Here is a 14,965-nt window from a genome sequence, read left to right as displayed (position 1 = left end):
GGTACAGTCTATAGCTGCCATCAGGGATCTAGGGCGTCTGCCTGCGTGCGGCTGCAAATACGCAATTGCATGCTGGGTCAGGGGTTCGGGGAAGAAAGAAAAAAACACCTTTGAAGATAGACTGAAGCCGCTGAATAATCAAAAAGAACGTAGATCTACGCAGCACTGTCCTGTTTTCTGTGCGACGAACACTGAAGAAGAACTGAGCCTTGCAGCAAGGCAGACAAAGAAAGAGAAGAAAAGAAGAAGAAGAAAAGAAATGAAATGAAAAGAAATGAAATGAAAAGGAAAGAAAAGTCTACAGCACGAGGTATTCCCAGGCGGTCACCCATCCAAGTACTAACCTCGCCCGACGTTGCTTGACTTCGGTGATCGGACGAGAACCGGTATTTTCAACGTGGTATGGCCGTAGACATTCTTTTCCTTTCGCCGACTCCCCTTATACTGAAAACACCCAGTGTCGCGCACGCACGCACAATAACACACACAAATACATGCTGGGCGCACAGGTACAGTCCATAGCTGCCATCAGGGATCTAGGGCGTCTGCCTGCGTGCGGCTGCAAATACGCAATTGCATGCTGGGTCAGGGGTTCGGGGAAGAAAGAAAAAAACACCTTTGAAGATAGACTGAAGCCGCTGAATAATCAAAAAGAACGTAGATCTTCGCAGCACTGTCCTGTTTTCTGTGCGACGAACACTGAAGAAGAACTGAGCCTTGCAGCAAGGAAGACAAAGAAAGAGAAGAAAAGAAGAAGAAGAAGAAAAGAAATAAAATGAAAAGGAAAGAAAAGAAAAGAAAAAAGTCTACAGCACGAGGTATTCCCAGGCGGTCACCCATCCAAGTACTAACCTCGCCCGACGTTGCTTGACTTCGGTGATCGGACGAGAACCGGTATTTTCAACGTGGTATGGCCGTAGACATTCTTTTCCTTTCGCCGACTCCCCTTATACTGAAAACACCCAGTGTCGCGCACGCACGCACAATAACACACACAAATACATGCTGGGCGCACAGGTACAGTCCATAGCTAGCTGCCATCAGGGATCTAGGGCGTCTGCCTGCGTGCGGCTGCAAATACGCAATTGCATGCTGGGTCAGGGGTTCGGGGAAGAAAGAAAAAAACACCTTTGAAGATAGACTGAAGCCGCTGAATAATCAAAAAGAACGTAGATCTACGCAGCACTGTCCTGTTTTCTGTGCGACGAACACTGAAGAAGAACTGAGCCTTGCAGCAAGGCAGACAAAGAAAGAGAAGAAAAGAAGAAGAAGAAAAGAAATGAAATGAAAAGGAAAGAAAAGAAAAGAAAAAAGTCTACAGCACGAGGTATTCCCAGGCGGTCACTCATCCAAGTACTAACCTCGCCCGACGTTGCTTGACTTCGGTGATCGGACGAGAACCGGTATTTTCAACGTGGTATGGCCGTAGACATTCTTTTCCTTTAGCCGACTCCCCTTATACTGAAAACACCCAGTGTCGCGCACGCACGCACAATAACACACACAAATACATGCTGGGCGCACAGGTACAGTCTATAGCTGCCATCAGGGATCTAGGGCGTCTGCCTGCGTGCGGCTGCAAATACGCAATTGCATGCTGGGTCAGGGGTTCGGGGAAGAAAGAAAAAAACACCTTTGAAGATAGACTGAAGCCGCTGAATAATCAAAAAGAACGTAGATCTACGCAGCACTGTCCTGTTTTCTGTGCGACGAACACTGAAGAAGAACTGAGCCTTGCAGCAAGGAAGACAAAGAAAGAGAAGAAAAGAAGAAGAAGAAAAGAAATGAAATGAAAAGGAAAGAAAAGAAAAGAAAAGAAAAGAAAAAAGTCTCCGTGGTATGGCCGTAGACATTCTTTTCCTTTCGCCGACTCCCCTTATACTGAAAACACCCAGTGTCGCGCACGCACGCACAATAACACACACAAATACATGCTGGGCGCACAGGTACAGTCTATAGCTGCCATCAGGGATCTAGGGCGTCTGCCTGCGTGCGGCTGCAAATACGCAATTGCATGCTGGGTCAGGGGTTCGGGGAAGAAAGAAAAAAACACCTTTGAAGATAGACTGAAGCCGCTGAATAATCAAAAAGAACGTAGATCTACGCAGCACTGTCCTGTTTTCTGTGCGACGAACACTGAAGAAGAACTGAGCCTTGCAGCAAGGCAGACAAAGAAAGAGAAGAAAAGAAGAAGAAGAAAAGAAATGAAATGAAAAGAAATGAAATGAAAAGGAAAGAAAAGTCTACAGCACGAGGTATTCCCAGGCGGTCACCCATCCAAGTACTAACCTCGCCCGACGTTGCTTGACTTCGGTGATCGGACGAGAACCGGTATTTTCAACGTGGTATGGCCGTAGACATTCTTTTCCTTTCGCCGACTCCCCTTATACTGAAAACACCCAGTGTCGCGCACGCACGCACAATAACACACACAAATACATGCTGGGCGCACAGGTACAGTCCATAGCTGCCATCAGGGATCTAGGGCGTCTGCCTGCGTGCGGCTGCAAATACGCAATTGCATGCTGGGTCAGGGGTTCGGGGAAGAAAGAAAAAAACACCTTTGAAGATAGACTGAAGCCGCTGAATAATCAAAAAGAACGTAGATCTTCGCAGCACTGTCCTGTTTTCTGTGCGACGAACACTGAAGAAGAACTGAGCCTTGCAGCAAGGAAGACAAAGAAAGAGAAGAAAAGAAGAAGAAGAAGAAAAGAAATAAAATGAAAAGGAAAGAAAAGAAAAGAAAAAAGTCTACAGCACGAGGTATTCCCAGGCGGTCACCCATCCAAGTACTAACCTCGCCCGACGTTGCTTGACTTCGGTGATCGGACGAGAACCGGTATTTTCAACGTGGTATGGCCGTAGACATTCTTTTCCTTTCGCCGACTCCCCTTATACTGAAAACACCCAGTGTCGCGCACGCACGCACAATAACACACACAAATACATGCTGGGCGCACAGGTACAGTCCATAGCTGCCATCAGGGATCTAGGGCGTCTGCCTGCGTGCGGCTGCAAATACGCAATTGCATGCTGGGTCAGGGGTTCGGGGAAGAAAGAAAAAAACACCTTTGAAGATAGACTGAAGCCGCTGAATAATCAAAAAGAACGTAGATCTACGCAGCACTGTCCTGTTTTCTGTGCGACGAACACTGAAGAAGAACTGAGCCTTGCAGCAAGGCAGACAAAGAAAGAGAAGAAAAGAAGAAGAAGAAAAGAAATGAAATGAAAAGGAAAGAAAAGAAAAGAAAAAAGTCTACAGCACGAGGTATTCCCAGGCGGTCACTCATCCAAGTACTAACCTCGCCCGACGTTGCTTGACTTCGGTGATCGGACGAGAACCGGTATTTTCAACGTGGTATGGCCGTAGACATTCTTTTCCTTTAGCCGACTCCCCTTATACTGAAAACACCCAGTGTCGCGCACGCACGCACAATAACACACACAAATACATGCTGGGCGCACAGGTACAGTCTATAGCTGCCATCAGGGATCTAGGGCGTCTGCCTGCGTGCGGCTGCAAATACGCAATTGCATGCTGGGTCAGGGGTTCGGGGAAGAAAGAAAAAAACACCTTTGAAGATAGACTGAAGCCGCTGAATAATCAAAAAGAACGTAGATCTACGCAGCACTGTCCTGTTTTCTGTGCGACGAACACTGAAGAAGAACTGAGCCTTGCAGCAAGGAAGACAAAGAAAGAGATGAAAAGAAGAAAAAGAAATGAAATGAAAAGGAAAGAAAAGTCTACAGCACGAGGTATTCCCAGGCGGTCACCCATCCAAGTACTAACCTCGCCCGACGTTGCTTGACTTCGGTGATCGGACGAGAACCGGTATTTTCAACGTGGTATGGCCGTAGACATTCTTTTCCTTTCGCCGACTCCCCTTATACTGAAAACACCCAGTGTCGCGCACGCACGCACAATAACACACACACACAAATACATGCTGGGCGCACAGGTACAGTCCATAGCTGCCATCAGGGATCTAGGGCGTCTGCCTGCGTGCGGCTGCAAATACGCAATTGCATGCTGGGTCAGGGGTTCGGGGAAGAAAGAAAAAAACACCTTTGAAGATAGACTGAAGCCGCTGAATAATCAAAAAGAACGTAGATCTACGCAGCACTGTCCTGTTTTCTGTGCGACGAACACTGAAGAAGAACTGAGCCTTGCAGCAAGGAAGACAAAGAAAGAGAAGAAAAGAAGAAGAAGAAGAAAAGAAATAAAATGAAAAGGAAAGAAAAGAAAAGAAAAAAGTCTACAGCACGAGGTATTCCCAGGCGGTCACCCATCCAAGTACTACCCTCGGCCGACGTTGCTTGACTTCGGTGATCGGACGAGAACCGGTATTTTCAACGTGGTATGGCCGTAGACATTCTTTTCCTTTCGCCGACTCCCCTTATACTGAAAACACCCAGTGTCGCGCACGCACGCACAATAACACACACAAATACATGCTGGGCGCACAGGTACAGTCCATAGCTGCCATCAGGGATCTAGGGCGTCTGCCTGCGTGCGGCTGCAAATACGCAATTGCATGCTGGGTCAGGGGTTCGGGGAAGAAAGAAAAAAACACCTTTGAAGATAGACTGAAGCCGCTGAATAATCAAAAAGAACGTAGATCTACGCAGCACTGTCCTGTTTTCTGTGCGACGAACACTGAAGAAGAACTGAGCCTTGCAGCAAGGAAGACAAAGAAAGAGAAGAAAAGAAGAAGAAGAAGAAAAGAAATAAAATGAAAAGGAAAGAAAAGAAAAGAAAAAAGTCTACAGCACGAGGTATTCCCAGGCGGTCACCCATCCAAGTACTAACCTCGCCCGACGTTGCTTGACTTCGGTGATCGGACGAGAACCGGTATTTTCAACGTGGTATGGCCGTAGACATTCTTTTCCTTTCGCCGACTCCCCTTATACTGAAAACACCCAGTGTCGCGCACGCACGCACAATAACACACACAAATACATGCTGGGCGCACAGGTACAGTCCATAGCTGCCATCAGGGATCTAGGGCGTCTGCCTGCGTGCGGCTGCAAATACGCAATTGCATGCTGGGTCAGGGGTTCGGGGAAGAAAGAAAAAAACACCTTTGAAGATAGACTGAAGCCGCTGAATAATCAAAAAGAACGTAGATCTACGCAGCACTGTCCTGTTTTCTGTGCGACGAACACTGAAGAAGAACTGAGCCTTGCAGCAAGGCAGACAAAGAAAGAGAAGAAAAGAAGAAGAAGAAAAGAAATGAAATGAAAAGGAAAGAAAAGAAAAGAAAAAAGTCTACAGCACGAGGTATTCCCAGGCGGTCACCCATCCAAGTACTAACCTCGCCCGACGTTGCTTGACTTCGGTGATCGGACGAGAACCGGTATTTTCAACGTGGTATGGCCGTAGACATTCTTTTCCTTTAGCCGACTCCCCTTATACTGAAAACACCCAGTGTCGCGCACGCACGCACAATAACACACACAAATACATGCTGGGCGCACAGGTACAGTCCATAGCTGCCATCAGGGATCTAGGGCGTCTGCCTGCGTGCGGCTGCAAATACGCAATTGCATGCTGGGTCAGGGGTTCGGGGAAGAAAGAAAAAAACACCTTTGAAGATAGACTGAAGCCGCTGAATAATCAAAAAGAACGTAGATCTACGCAGCACTGTCCTGTTTTCTGTACGACGAACACTGAAGAAGAACTGAGCCTTGCAGCAAGGAAGACAAAGAAAGAGAAGAAAAGAAGAAGAAGAAAAGAAATGAAATGAAAAGGAAAGAAAAGAAAAGAAAAGAAATGAAAAAAGTCTACAGCACGAGGTATTCCCAGGCGGTCACCCATCCAAGTACTAACCTCGCCCGATGTTGCTTGACTTCGGTGATCGGACGAGAACCGGTATTTTCAACGTGGTATGGCCGTAGACATTCTTTTTCTTTCGCCGACTCCCCTTATACTGAAAACACCCAGTGTCGCGCACGCACGCACAATAACACACACAAATACATGCTGGGCGCACAGGTACAGTCCATAGCTGCCATCAGGGATCTAGGGCGTCTGCCTGCGTGCGGCTGCAAATACGCAATTGCATGCTGGGTCAGGGGTTCGGGGAAGAAAGAAAAAAACACCTTTGAAGATAGACTGAAGCCGCTGAATAATCAAAAAGAACGTAGATCTACGCAGCACTGTCCTGTTTTCTGTGCGACGAACACTGAAGAAGAACTGAGCCTTGCAGCAAGGAAGACAAAGAAAGAGAAGAAAAGAAGAAGAAGAAGAAAAGAAATAAAATGAAAAGGAAAGAAAAGAAAAGAAAAAAGTCTACAGCACGAGGTATTCCCAGGCGGTCACCCATCCAAGTACTAACCTCGCCCGACGTTGCTTGACTTCGGTGATCGGACGAGAACCGGTATTTTCAACGTGGTATGGCCGTAGACATTCTTTTCCTTTCGCCGACTCCCCTTATACTGAAAACACCCAGTGTCGCGCACGCACGCACAATAACACACACAAATACATGCTGGGCGCACAGGTACAGTCCATAGCTGCCATCAGGGATCTAGGGCGTCTGCCTGCGTGCGGCTGCAAATACGCAATTGCATGCTGGGTCAGGGGTTCGGGGAAGAAAGAAAAAAAACACCTTTGAAGATAGACTGAAGCCGCTGAATAATCAAAAAGAACGTAGATCTACGCAGCACTGTCCTGTTTTCTGTGCGACGAACACTGAAGAAGAACTGAGCCTTGCAGCAAGGAAGACAAAGAAAGAGAAGAAAAGAAGAAAAAGAAAAGAAATGAAATGAAAAGGAAAGAAAAGAAAAGAAAAGAAAAAAGTCTACAGCACGAGGTATTCCCAGGCGGTCACCCATCCAAGTACTAACCTCGCCCGATGTTGCTTGACTTCGGTGATCGGACGAGAACAGGTATTTTCAACGTGGTATGGCCGTAGACATTCTTTTTCTTTCGCCGACTCCCCTTATACTGAAAACACCCAGTGTCGCGCACGCACGCACAATAACACACACAAATACATGCTGGGCGCACAGGTACAGTCCATAGCTGCCATCAGGGATCTAGGGCGTCTGCCTGCGTGCGGCTGCAAATACGCAATTGCATGCTGGGTCAGGGGTTCGGGGAAGAAAGAAAAAAACACCTTTGAAGATAGACTGAAGCCGCTGAATAATCAAAAAGAACGTAGATCTACGCAGCACTGTCCTGTTTTCTGTGCGACGAACACTGAAGAAGAACTGAGCCTTGCAGCAAGGCAGACAAAGAAAGAGAAGAAAAGAAGAAGAAGAAAAGAAATGAAATGAAAAGGAAAGAAAAGAAAAGAAAAAAGTCTACAGCACGAGGTATTCCCAGGCGGTCACCCATCCAAGTACTAACCTCGCCCGACGTTGCTTGACTTCGGTGATCGGACGAGATCCGGTATTTTCAACGTGGTATGGCCGTAGACATTCTTTTCCTTTCGCCGACTCCCCTTATACTGAAAACACCCAGTGTCGCGCACGCACGCACAATAACACACACAAATACATGCTGGGCGCACAGGTACAGTCCATAGCTGCCATCAGGGATCTAGGGCGTCTGCCTGCGTGCGGCTGCAAATACGCAATTGCATGCTGGGTCAGGGGTTCGGGGAAGAAAGAAAAAACACCTTTGAAGATAGACTGAAGCCGCTGAATAATCAAAAAGAACGTAGATCTACGCAGCACTGTCCTGTTTTCTGTACGACGAACACTGAAGAAGAACTGAGCCTTGCAGCAAGGAAGACAAAGAAAGAGAAGAAAAGAAGAAGAAGAAAAGAAATGAAATGAAAAGGAAAGAAAAGAAAAGAAAAGAAATGAAAAAAGTCTACAGCACGAGGTATTCCCAGGCGGTCACCCATCCAAGTACTAACCTCGCCCGACGTTGCTTGACTTCGGTGATCGGACGAGAACCGGTATTTTCAACGTGGTATGGCCGTAGACATTCTTTTCCTTTCGCCGACTCCCCTTATACTGAAAACACCCAGTGTCGCGCACGCACGCACAATAACACACACAAATACATGCTGGGCGCACAGGTACAGTCTATAGCTGCCATCAGGGATCTAGGGCGTCTGCCTGCGTGCGGCTGCAAATACGCAATTGCATGCTGGGTCAGGGGTTCGGGGAAGAAAGAAAAAAACACCTTTGAAGATAGACTGAAGCCGCTGAATAATCAAAAAGAACGTAGATATACGCAGCACTGTCCTGTTTTCTGTGCGACGAACACTGAAGAAGAACTGAGCCTTGCAGCAAGGAAGACAAAGAAAGAGAAGAAAAGAAGAAAAAGAAAAGAAATGAAATGAAAAGGAAAGGAAAGAAAAGAAAAGAAAAGAAAAAAGTCTACAGCACGAGGTATTCCCAGGCGGTCACCCATCCAAGTACTAACCTCGCCCGACGTTGCTTGACTTCGGTGATCGGACGAGAACCGGTATTTTCAACGTGGTATGGCCGTAGACATTCTTTTCCTTTCGCCGACTCCCCTTATACTGAAAACACCCAGTGTCGCGCACGCACGCACAATAACACACACAAATACATGCTGGGCGCACAGGTACAGTCCATAGCTGCCATCAGGGATCTAGGGCGTCTGCCTGCGTGCGGCTGCAAATACGCAATTGCATGCTGGGTCAGGGGTTCGGGGAAGAAAGAAAAAAACACCTTTGAAGATAGACTGAAGCCGCTGAATAATCAAAAAGAACGTAGATCTACGCAGCACTGTCCTGTTTTCTGTGCGACGAACACTGAAGAAGAACTGAGCCTTGCAGCAAGGAAGACAAAGAAAGAGAAGAAAAGAAGAAGAAGAAAAGAAATGAAATGAAAAGGAAAGAAAAGAAAAGAAAAAAGTCTACAGCACGAGGTATTCCCAGGCGGTCACCCATCCAAGTACTAACCTCGCCCGACGTTGCTTGACTTCGGTGATCGGACGAGAACCGGTATTTTCAACGTGGTATGGCCGTAGACATTCTTTTCCTTTAGCCGACTCCCCTTATACTGAAAACACCCAGTGTCGCGCACGCACGCACAATAACACACACAAATACATGCTGGGCGCACAGGTACAGTCTATAGCTGCCATCAGGGATCTAGGGCGTCTGCCTGCGTGCGGCTGCAAATACGCAATTGCATGCTGGGTCAGGGGTTCGGGGAAGAAAGAAAAAAACACCTTTGAAGATAGACTGAAGCCGCTGAATAATCAAAAAGAACGTAGATCTACGCAGCACTGTCCTGTTTTCTGTGCGACGAACACTGAAGAAGAACTGAGCCTTGCAGCAAGGAAGACAAAGAAAGAGAAGAAAAGAAGAAAAAGAAAAGAAATGAAATGAAAAGGAAAGAAAAGAAAAGAAAAGAAAAAAGTCTACAGCACGAGGTATTCCCAGGCGGTCACCCATCCAAGTACTAACCTCGCCCGACGTTGCTTGACTTCGGTGATCGGACGAGAACCGGTATTTTCAACGTGGTATGGCCGTAGACATTCTTTTCCTTTCGCCGACTCCCCTTATACTGAAAACACCCAGTGTCGCGCACGCACGCACAATAACACACACAAATACATGCTGGGCGCACAGGTACAGTCCATAGCTGCCATCAGGGATCTAGGGCGTCTGCCTGCGTGCGGCTGCAAATACGCAATTGCATGCTGGGTCAGGGGTTCGGGGAAGAAAGAAAAAAAACACCTTTGAAGATAGACTGAAGCCGCTGAATAATCAAAAAGAACGTAGATCTACGCAGCACTGTCCTGTTTTCTGTGCGACGAACACTGAAGAAGAACTGAGCCTTGCAGCAAGGAAGACAAAGAAAGAGAAGAAAAGAAGAAAAAGAAAAGAAATGAAATGAAAAGGAAAGAAAAGAAAAGAAAAGAAAAAAGTCTACAGCACGAGGTATTCCCAGGCGGTCACCCATCCAAGTACTAACCTCGCCCGACGTTGCTTGACTTCGGTGATCGGACGAGAACCGGTATTTTCAACGTGGTATGGCCGTAGACATTCTTTTCCTTTCGCCGACTCCCCTTATACTGAAAACACCCAGTGTCGCGCACGCACGCACAATAACACACACAAATACATGCTGGGCGCACAGGTACAGTCCATAGCTGCCATCAGGGATCTAGGGCGTCTGCCTGCGTGCGGCTGCAAATACGCAATTGCATGCTGGGTCAGGGGTTCGGGGAAGAAAGAAAAAAACACCTTTGAAGATAGACTGAAGCCGCTGAATAATCAAAAAGAACGTAGATCTACGCAGCACTGTCCTGTTTTCTGTGCGACGAACACTGAAGAAGAACTGAGCCTTGCAGCAAGGCAGACAAAGAAAGAGAAGAAAAGAAGAAGAAGAAAAGAAATGAAATGAAAAGGAAAGAAAAGAAAAGAAAAAAGTCTACAGCACGAGGTATTCCCAGGCGGTCACCCATCCAAGTACTAACCTCGCCCGACGTTGCTTGACTTCGGTGATCAGACGAGAACCGGTATTTTCAACGTGGTATGGCCGTAGACATTCTTTTCCTTTCGCCGACTCCCCTTACACTGAAAACCCCAAGTGTCGCGCACGCACGCACAATAACACACACAAATACATGCTGGGCGCACAGGTACAGTCCATAGCTGCCATCAGGGATCTAGGGCGTCTGCCTGCGTGCGGCTGCAAATACGCAATTGCATGCTGGGTCAGGGGTTCGGGGAAGAAAGAAAAAAAACACCTTTGAAGATAGACTGAAGCCGCTGAATAATCAAAAAGAACGTAGATCTACGCAGCACTGTCCTGTTTTCTGTGCGACGAACACTGAAGAAGAACTGAGCCTTGCAGCAAGGAAGACAAAGAAAGAGAAGAAAAGAAGAAGAAGAGGAAAAGAAATGAAATGAAAAGGAAAGAAAAGAAAAGAAAAGAAAAGAAAAAAGTCTACAGCACGAGGTATTCCCAGGCGGTCACCCATCCAAGTACTAACCTCGCCCGACGTTGCTTGACTTCGGTGATCGGACGAGAACCGGTATTTTCAACGTGGTATGGCCGTAGACATTCTTTTCCTTTCGCCGACTCCCCTTATACTGAAAACACCCAGTGTCGCGCACGCACGCACAATAACACACACACAAATACATGCTGGGCGAGCAGGTACAGTCCATAGCTGCCATCAGGGATCTAGGGCGTCTGCCTGCGTGCGGCTGCAAATACGCAATTGCATGCTGGGTCAGGGGTTCGGGGAAGAAAGAAAAAAACGCCTTTGAAGATAGACTGAAGCCGCTGAATAATCAAAAAGAACGTAGATCTACGCAGCACTGTCCTGTTTTCTGTGCGACGAACACTGAAGAAGAACTGAGCCTTGCAGCAAGGAAGACAAAGAAAGAGAAGAAAAGAAGAAGAAAAGAAATGAAATGAAAAGGAAAGAAAAGAAAAGAAAAGAAAAGAAATGAAAAAAGTCTACAGCACGAGGTATTCCCAGGCGGTCACCCATCCAAGTACTAACCTCCCCCGACGTTGCTTGACTTCGGTGATCGGACGAGAACCGGTATTTTCAACGTGGTATGGCCGTAGACATTCTTTTCCTTTCGCCGACTCCCCTTATACTGAAAACACCCAGTGTCGCGCACGCACGCACAATAACACACACAAATACATGCTGGGCGCACAGGTACAGTCCATAGCTGCCATCAGGGATCTAGGGCGTCTGCCTGCGTGCGGCTGCAAATACGCAATTGCATGCTGGGTCAGGGGTTCGGGGAAGAAAGAAAAAAACACCTTTGAAGATAGACTGAAGCCGCTGAATAATCAAAAAGAACGTAGATCTACGCAGCACTGTCCTGTTTTCTGTGCGACGAACACTGAAGAAGAACTGAGCCTTGCAGCAAGGAAGACAAAAAAAGAGAAGAAAAGAAGAAGAAGAAAAGAAAAGAAATGAAATGAAAAGGAAAGAAAAGTAAAGAAAAGAAAAGAAAAAAGTCTACAGCACGAGGTATTCCCAGGCGGTCACCCATCCAAGTACTAACCTCGCCCGACGTTGCTTGACTTCGGTGATCGGACGAGAACCGGTATTTTCAACGTGGTATGGCCGTAGACATTCTTTTCCTTTCGCCGACTCCACTTACACTGAAAACACCCAGTGTCGCGCACGCACGCACAATAACCCACACAAATACATGCTAGGCGCACAGGTACAGTCCATAGCTGCCATCAGGGATCTAGGGCGTCTGCCTGCGTGCGGCTGCAAATACGCAATTGCATGCTGGGTCAGGGGTTCGGGGAAGAAAGAAAAAACACCTTTGAAGATAGACTGAAGCCGCTGAATAATCAAAAAGAACGTAGATCTACGCAGCACTGTCCTGTTTTCTGTGCGACGAACACTGAAGAAGAACTGAGCCCTGAAGCAAGGAAGACAAAGAAAGAGAAGAATAGAAGAAGAAGAAGAAAAGAAATGAAATGAAAAGGAAAGAAAAGAAAAGAAAAGAAAAGAAAAAAGTCTACAGCACGAGGTATTCCCAGGCGGTCACCCATCCAAGTACTAACCTCGCCCGACGTTGCTTGACTTCGGTGATCGGACGAGAACCGGTATTTTCAACGTGGTATGGCCGTAGACATTCTTTTCCTTTCGCCGACTCCCCTTATACTGAAAACACCCAGTGTCGCGCACGCACGCACAATAACACACACAAATAGATGCTGGGCGCACAGGTACAGTCCATAGCTGCCATCAGGGATCTAGGGCGTCTGCCTGCGTGCGGCTGCAAATACGCAATTGCATGCTGGGTCAGGGGTTCGGGGAAGAAAGAAAAAAACACCTTTGAAGATAGACTGAAGCCGCTGAATAATCAAAAAGAATGTAGATCTACGCAGCACTGTCCTGTTTTCTGTGCGACGAACACTGAAGAAGAACTGAGCCTTGCAGCAAGGAAGACAAAGAAAGAGAAGAAAAGAAGAAGAAGAAGAAGAAAAGAAATGAAATGAAAAGGAAAGAAAAGAAAAGAAAAGAAAAGAAAAAAGTCTACAGCACGAGGTATATTCCCAGGCGGTCACCCATCCAAGTACTAACCTCGCCCGACGTTGCTTGACTTCGGTGATCGGACGAGAACCGGTATTTTCAACGTGGTATGGCCGTAGACATTCTTTTCCTTTCGCCGACTCCCCTTATACTGAAAACACCCAGTGTCGCGCACGCACGCACAATAACACACACAAATACATGCTGGGCGCACAGGTACAGTCCATAGCTGCCATCAGGGATCTAGGGCGTCTGCCTGCGTGCGGCTGCAAATACGCAATTGCATGCTGGGTCAGGGGTTCGGGGAAGAAAGAAAAAAACACCTTTGAAGATAGACTGAAGCCGCTGAATAATCAAAAAGAACGTAGATCTACGCAGCACTGTCCTGTTTTCTGTGCGACGAACACTGAAGAAGAACTGAGCCTTGCAGCAAGGCAGACAAAGAAAGAGAAGAAAAGAAGAAGAAGAAAAGAAATGAAATGAAAAGGAAAGAAAAGAAAAGAAAAAAGTCTACAGCACGAGGTATTCCCAGGCGGTCACCCATCCAAGTACTAACCTCGCCCGACGTTGCTTGACTTCGGTGATCAGACGAGAACCGGTATTTTCAACGTGGTATGGCCGTAGACATTCTTTTCCTTTCGCCGACTCCCCTTACACTGAAAACCCCAAGTGTCGCGCACGCACGCACAATAACACACACAAATACATGCTGGGCGCACAGGTACAGTCCATAGCTGCCATCAGGGATCTAGGGCGTCTGCCTGCGTGCGGCTGCAAATACGCAATTGCATGCTGGGTCAGGGGTTCGGGGAAGAAAGAAAAAAAACACCTTTGAAGATAGACTGAAGCCGCTGAATAATCAAAAAGAACGTAGATCTACGCAGCACTGTCCTGTTTTCTGTGCGACGAACACTGAAGAAGAACTGAGCCTTGCAGCAAGGAAGACAAAGAAAGAGAAGAAAAGAAGAAGAAGAGGAAAAGAAATGAAATGAAAAGGAAAGAAAAGAAAAGAAAAGAAAAGAAAAAAGTCTACAGCACGAGGTATTCCCAGGCGGTCACCCATCCAAGTACTAACCTCGCCCGACGTTGCTTGACTTCGGTGATCGGACGAGAACCGGTATTTTCAACGTGGTATGGCCGTAGACATTCTTTTCCTTTCGCCGACTCCCCTTATACTGAAAACACCCAGTGTCGCGCACGCACGCACAATAACACACACACAAATACATGCTGGGCGAGCAGGTACAGTCCATAGCTGCCATCAGGGATCTAGGGCGTCTGCCTGCGTGCGGCTGCAAATACGCAATTGCATGCTGGGTCAGGGGTTCGGGGAAGAAAGAAAAAAACGCCTTTGAAGATAGACTGAAGCCGCTGAATAATCAAAAAGAACGTAGATCTACGCAGCACTGTCCTGTTTTCTGTGCGACGAACACTGAAGAAGAACTGAGCCTTGCAGCAAGGAAGACAAAGAAAGAGAAGAAAAGAAGAAGAAAAGAAATGAAATGAAAAGGAAAGAAAAGAAAAGAAAAGAAAAGAAATGAAAAAAGTCTACAGCACGAGGTATTCCCAGGCGGTCACCCATCCAAGTACTAACCTCGCCCGACGTTGCTTGACTTCGGTGATCGGACGAGAACCGGTATTTTCAACGTGGTATGGCCGTAGACATTCTTTTCCTTTCGCCGACTCCCCTTATACTGAAAACACCCAGTGTCGCGCACGCACGCACAATAACACACACAAATACATGCTGGGCGCACAGGTACAGTCCATAGCTGCCATCAGGGATCTAGGGCGTCTGCCTGCGTGCGGCTGCAAATACGCAATTGCATGCTGGGTCAGGGGTTCGGGGAAGAAAGAAAAAAACACCTTTGAAGATAGACTGAAGCCGCTGAATAATCAAAAAGAACGTAGATCTACGCAGCACTGTCCTGTTTTCTGTGCGACGAACACTGAAGAAGAACTGAGCCTTGCAGCAAGGAAGACAAAAAAAGAGAAGAAAAGAAG

The 14,965-nt window shown here is 47.1% G+C and overlaps 28 non-coding genes across 28 annotated transcripts; all 28 read right to left on the bottom strand.

The window, feature by feature from the left end:
* Positions 1-295: 295 nt before the first annotated feature.
* On the bottom strand, positions 296-414 carry LOC135807579 (5S ribosomal RNA). The gene has a single exon (XR_010551853.1). It is a non-coding gene; the product is annotated as a 5S ribosomal RNA (ribosomal RNA).
* Positions 415-803: 389 nt separating this feature from the next.
* LOC135807578 (5S ribosomal RNA) lies at positions 804-922 on the bottom strand. Its single transcript, XR_010551852.1, has one exon. It is a non-coding gene; the product is annotated as a 5S ribosomal RNA (ribosomal RNA).
* Positions 923-1,312: 390 nt separating this feature from the next.
* LOC135807728 (5S ribosomal RNA) lies at positions 1,313-1,431 on the bottom strand. Its single transcript, XR_010551996.1, has one exon. It is a non-coding gene; the product is annotated as a 5S ribosomal RNA (ribosomal RNA).
* Positions 1,432-2,240: 809 nt separating this feature from the next.
* LOC135807577 (5S ribosomal RNA) lies at positions 2,241-2,359 on the bottom strand. The gene has a single exon (XR_010551851.1). It is a non-coding gene; the product is annotated as a 5S ribosomal RNA (ribosomal RNA).
* Positions 2,360-2,748: 389 nt separating this feature from the next.
* LOC135807576 (5S ribosomal RNA) lies at positions 2,749-2,867 on the bottom strand. The gene has a single exon (XR_010551850.1). It is a non-coding gene; the product is annotated as a 5S ribosomal RNA (ribosomal RNA).
* Positions 2,868-3,253: 386 nt separating this feature from the next.
* On the bottom strand, positions 3,254-3,372 carry LOC135807727 (5S ribosomal RNA). The gene has a single exon (XR_010551995.1). It is a non-coding gene; the product is annotated as a 5S ribosomal RNA (ribosomal RNA).
* A 369-nt stretch (positions 3,373-3,741) lies between these two features.
* Positions 3,742-3,860, bottom strand: LOC135807575 (5S ribosomal RNA). Its single transcript, XR_010551849.1, has one exon. It is a non-coding gene; the product is annotated as a 5S ribosomal RNA (ribosomal RNA).
* A 393-nt stretch (positions 3,861-4,253) lies between these two features.
* On the bottom strand, positions 4,254-4,372 carry LOC135807705 (5S ribosomal RNA). Its single transcript, XR_010551974.1, has one exon. It is a non-coding gene; the product is annotated as a 5S ribosomal RNA (ribosomal RNA).
* Positions 4,373-4,761: 389 nt separating this feature from the next.
* LOC135807574 (5S ribosomal RNA) lies at positions 4,762-4,880 on the bottom strand. The gene has a single exon (XR_010551848.1). It is a non-coding gene; the product is annotated as a 5S ribosomal RNA (ribosomal RNA).
* Positions 4,881-5,266: 386 nt separating this feature from the next.
* LOC135807573 (5S ribosomal RNA) lies at positions 5,267-5,385 on the bottom strand. Its single transcript, XR_010551847.1, has one exon. It is a non-coding gene; the product is annotated as a 5S ribosomal RNA (ribosomal RNA).
* Positions 5,386-5,781: 396 nt separating this feature from the next.
* Positions 5,782-5,900, bottom strand: LOC135807708 (5S ribosomal RNA). The gene has a single exon (XR_010551977.1). It is a non-coding gene; the product is annotated as a 5S ribosomal RNA (ribosomal RNA).
* Positions 5,901-6,289: 389 nt separating this feature from the next.
* LOC135807570 (5S ribosomal RNA) lies at positions 6,290-6,408 on the bottom strand. The gene has a single exon (XR_010551845.1). It is a non-coding gene; the product is annotated as a 5S ribosomal RNA (ribosomal RNA).
* Positions 6,409-6,800: 392 nt separating this feature from the next.
* On the bottom strand, positions 6,801-6,919 carry LOC135807749 (5S ribosomal RNA). The gene has a single exon (XR_010552015.1). It is a non-coding gene; the product is annotated as a 5S ribosomal RNA (ribosomal RNA).
* A 386-nt stretch (positions 6,920-7,305) lies between these two features.
* Positions 7,306-7,424, bottom strand: LOC135807719 (5S ribosomal RNA). The gene has a single exon (XR_010551987.1). It is a non-coding gene; the product is annotated as a 5S ribosomal RNA (ribosomal RNA).
* Positions 7,425-7,819: 395 nt separating this feature from the next.
* Positions 7,820-7,938, bottom strand: LOC135807569 (5S ribosomal RNA). Its single transcript, XR_010551844.1, has one exon. It is a non-coding gene; the product is annotated as a 5S ribosomal RNA (ribosomal RNA).
* A 396-nt stretch (positions 7,939-8,334) lies between these two features.
* Positions 8,335-8,453, bottom strand: LOC135807568 (5S ribosomal RNA). The gene has a single exon (XR_010551843.1). It is a non-coding gene; the product is annotated as a 5S ribosomal RNA (ribosomal RNA).
* Positions 8,454-8,839: 386 nt separating this feature from the next.
* Positions 8,840-8,958, bottom strand: LOC135807567 (5S ribosomal RNA). The gene has a single exon (XR_010551842.1). It is a non-coding gene; the product is annotated as a 5S ribosomal RNA (ribosomal RNA).
* Positions 8,959-9,349: 391 nt separating this feature from the next.
* On the bottom strand, positions 9,350-9,468 carry LOC135807566 (5S ribosomal RNA). The gene has a single exon (XR_010551841.1). It is a non-coding gene; the product is annotated as a 5S ribosomal RNA (ribosomal RNA).
* A 392-nt stretch (positions 9,469-9,860) lies between these two features.
* LOC135807565 (5S ribosomal RNA) lies at positions 9,861-9,979 on the bottom strand. The gene has a single exon (XR_010551840.1). It is a non-coding gene; the product is annotated as a 5S ribosomal RNA (ribosomal RNA).
* A 386-nt stretch (positions 9,980-10,365) lies between these two features.
* Positions 10,366-10,484, bottom strand: LOC135807660 (5S ribosomal RNA). The gene has a single exon (XR_010551932.1). It is a non-coding gene; the product is annotated as a 5S ribosomal RNA (ribosomal RNA).
* Positions 10,485-10,884: 400 nt separating this feature from the next.
* Positions 10,885-11,003, bottom strand: LOC135807564 (5S ribosomal RNA). Its single transcript, XR_010551839.1, has one exon. It is a non-coding gene; the product is annotated as a 5S ribosomal RNA (ribosomal RNA).
* Positions 11,004-11,403: 400 nt separating this feature from the next.
* Positions 11,404-11,522, bottom strand: LOC135807744 (5S ribosomal RNA). Its single transcript, XR_010552011.1, has one exon. It is a non-coding gene; the product is annotated as a 5S ribosomal RNA (ribosomal RNA).
* A 401-nt stretch (positions 11,523-11,923) lies between these two features.
* LOC135807563 (5S ribosomal RNA) lies at positions 11,924-12,042 on the bottom strand. Its single transcript, XR_010551838.1, has one exon. It is a non-coding gene; the product is annotated as a 5S ribosomal RNA (ribosomal RNA).
* A 398-nt stretch (positions 12,043-12,440) lies between these two features.
* LOC135807562 (5S ribosomal RNA) lies at positions 12,441-12,559 on the bottom strand. Its single transcript, XR_010551837.1, has one exon. It is a non-coding gene; the product is annotated as a 5S ribosomal RNA (ribosomal RNA).
* Positions 12,560-12,961: 402 nt separating this feature from the next.
* LOC135807739 (5S ribosomal RNA) lies at positions 12,962-13,082 on the bottom strand. Its single transcript, XR_010552006.1, has one exon. It is a non-coding gene; the product is annotated as a 5S ribosomal RNA (ribosomal RNA).
* Positions 13,083-13,468: 386 nt separating this feature from the next.
* Positions 13,469-13,587, bottom strand: LOC135807659 (5S ribosomal RNA). Its single transcript, XR_010551931.1, has one exon. It is a non-coding gene; the product is annotated as a 5S ribosomal RNA (ribosomal RNA).
* A 400-nt stretch (positions 13,588-13,987) lies between these two features.
* Positions 13,988-14,106, bottom strand: LOC135807561 (5S ribosomal RNA). The gene has a single exon (XR_010551836.1). It is a non-coding gene; the product is annotated as a 5S ribosomal RNA (ribosomal RNA).
* A 400-nt stretch (positions 14,107-14,506) lies between these two features.
* On the bottom strand, positions 14,507-14,625 carry LOC135807559 (5S ribosomal RNA). Its single transcript, XR_010551834.1, has one exon. It is a non-coding gene; the product is annotated as a 5S ribosomal RNA (ribosomal RNA).
* Positions 14,626-14,965: the final 340 nt, after the last annotated feature.

The sequence above is a fragment of the Sycon ciliatum genome, chromosome 1 (assembly GCF_964019385.1).
Source record: "Sycon ciliatum chromosome 1, ocSycCili1.1, whole genome shotgun sequence".
Lineage (NCBI taxonomy): Eukaryota > Metazoa > Porifera > Calcarea > Leucosolenida > Sycettidae > Sycon > Sycon ciliatum.
Note: the sequence above shows the minus strand (reverse complement) of the source record. Positions and strands in the feature narration are given on the sequence as shown.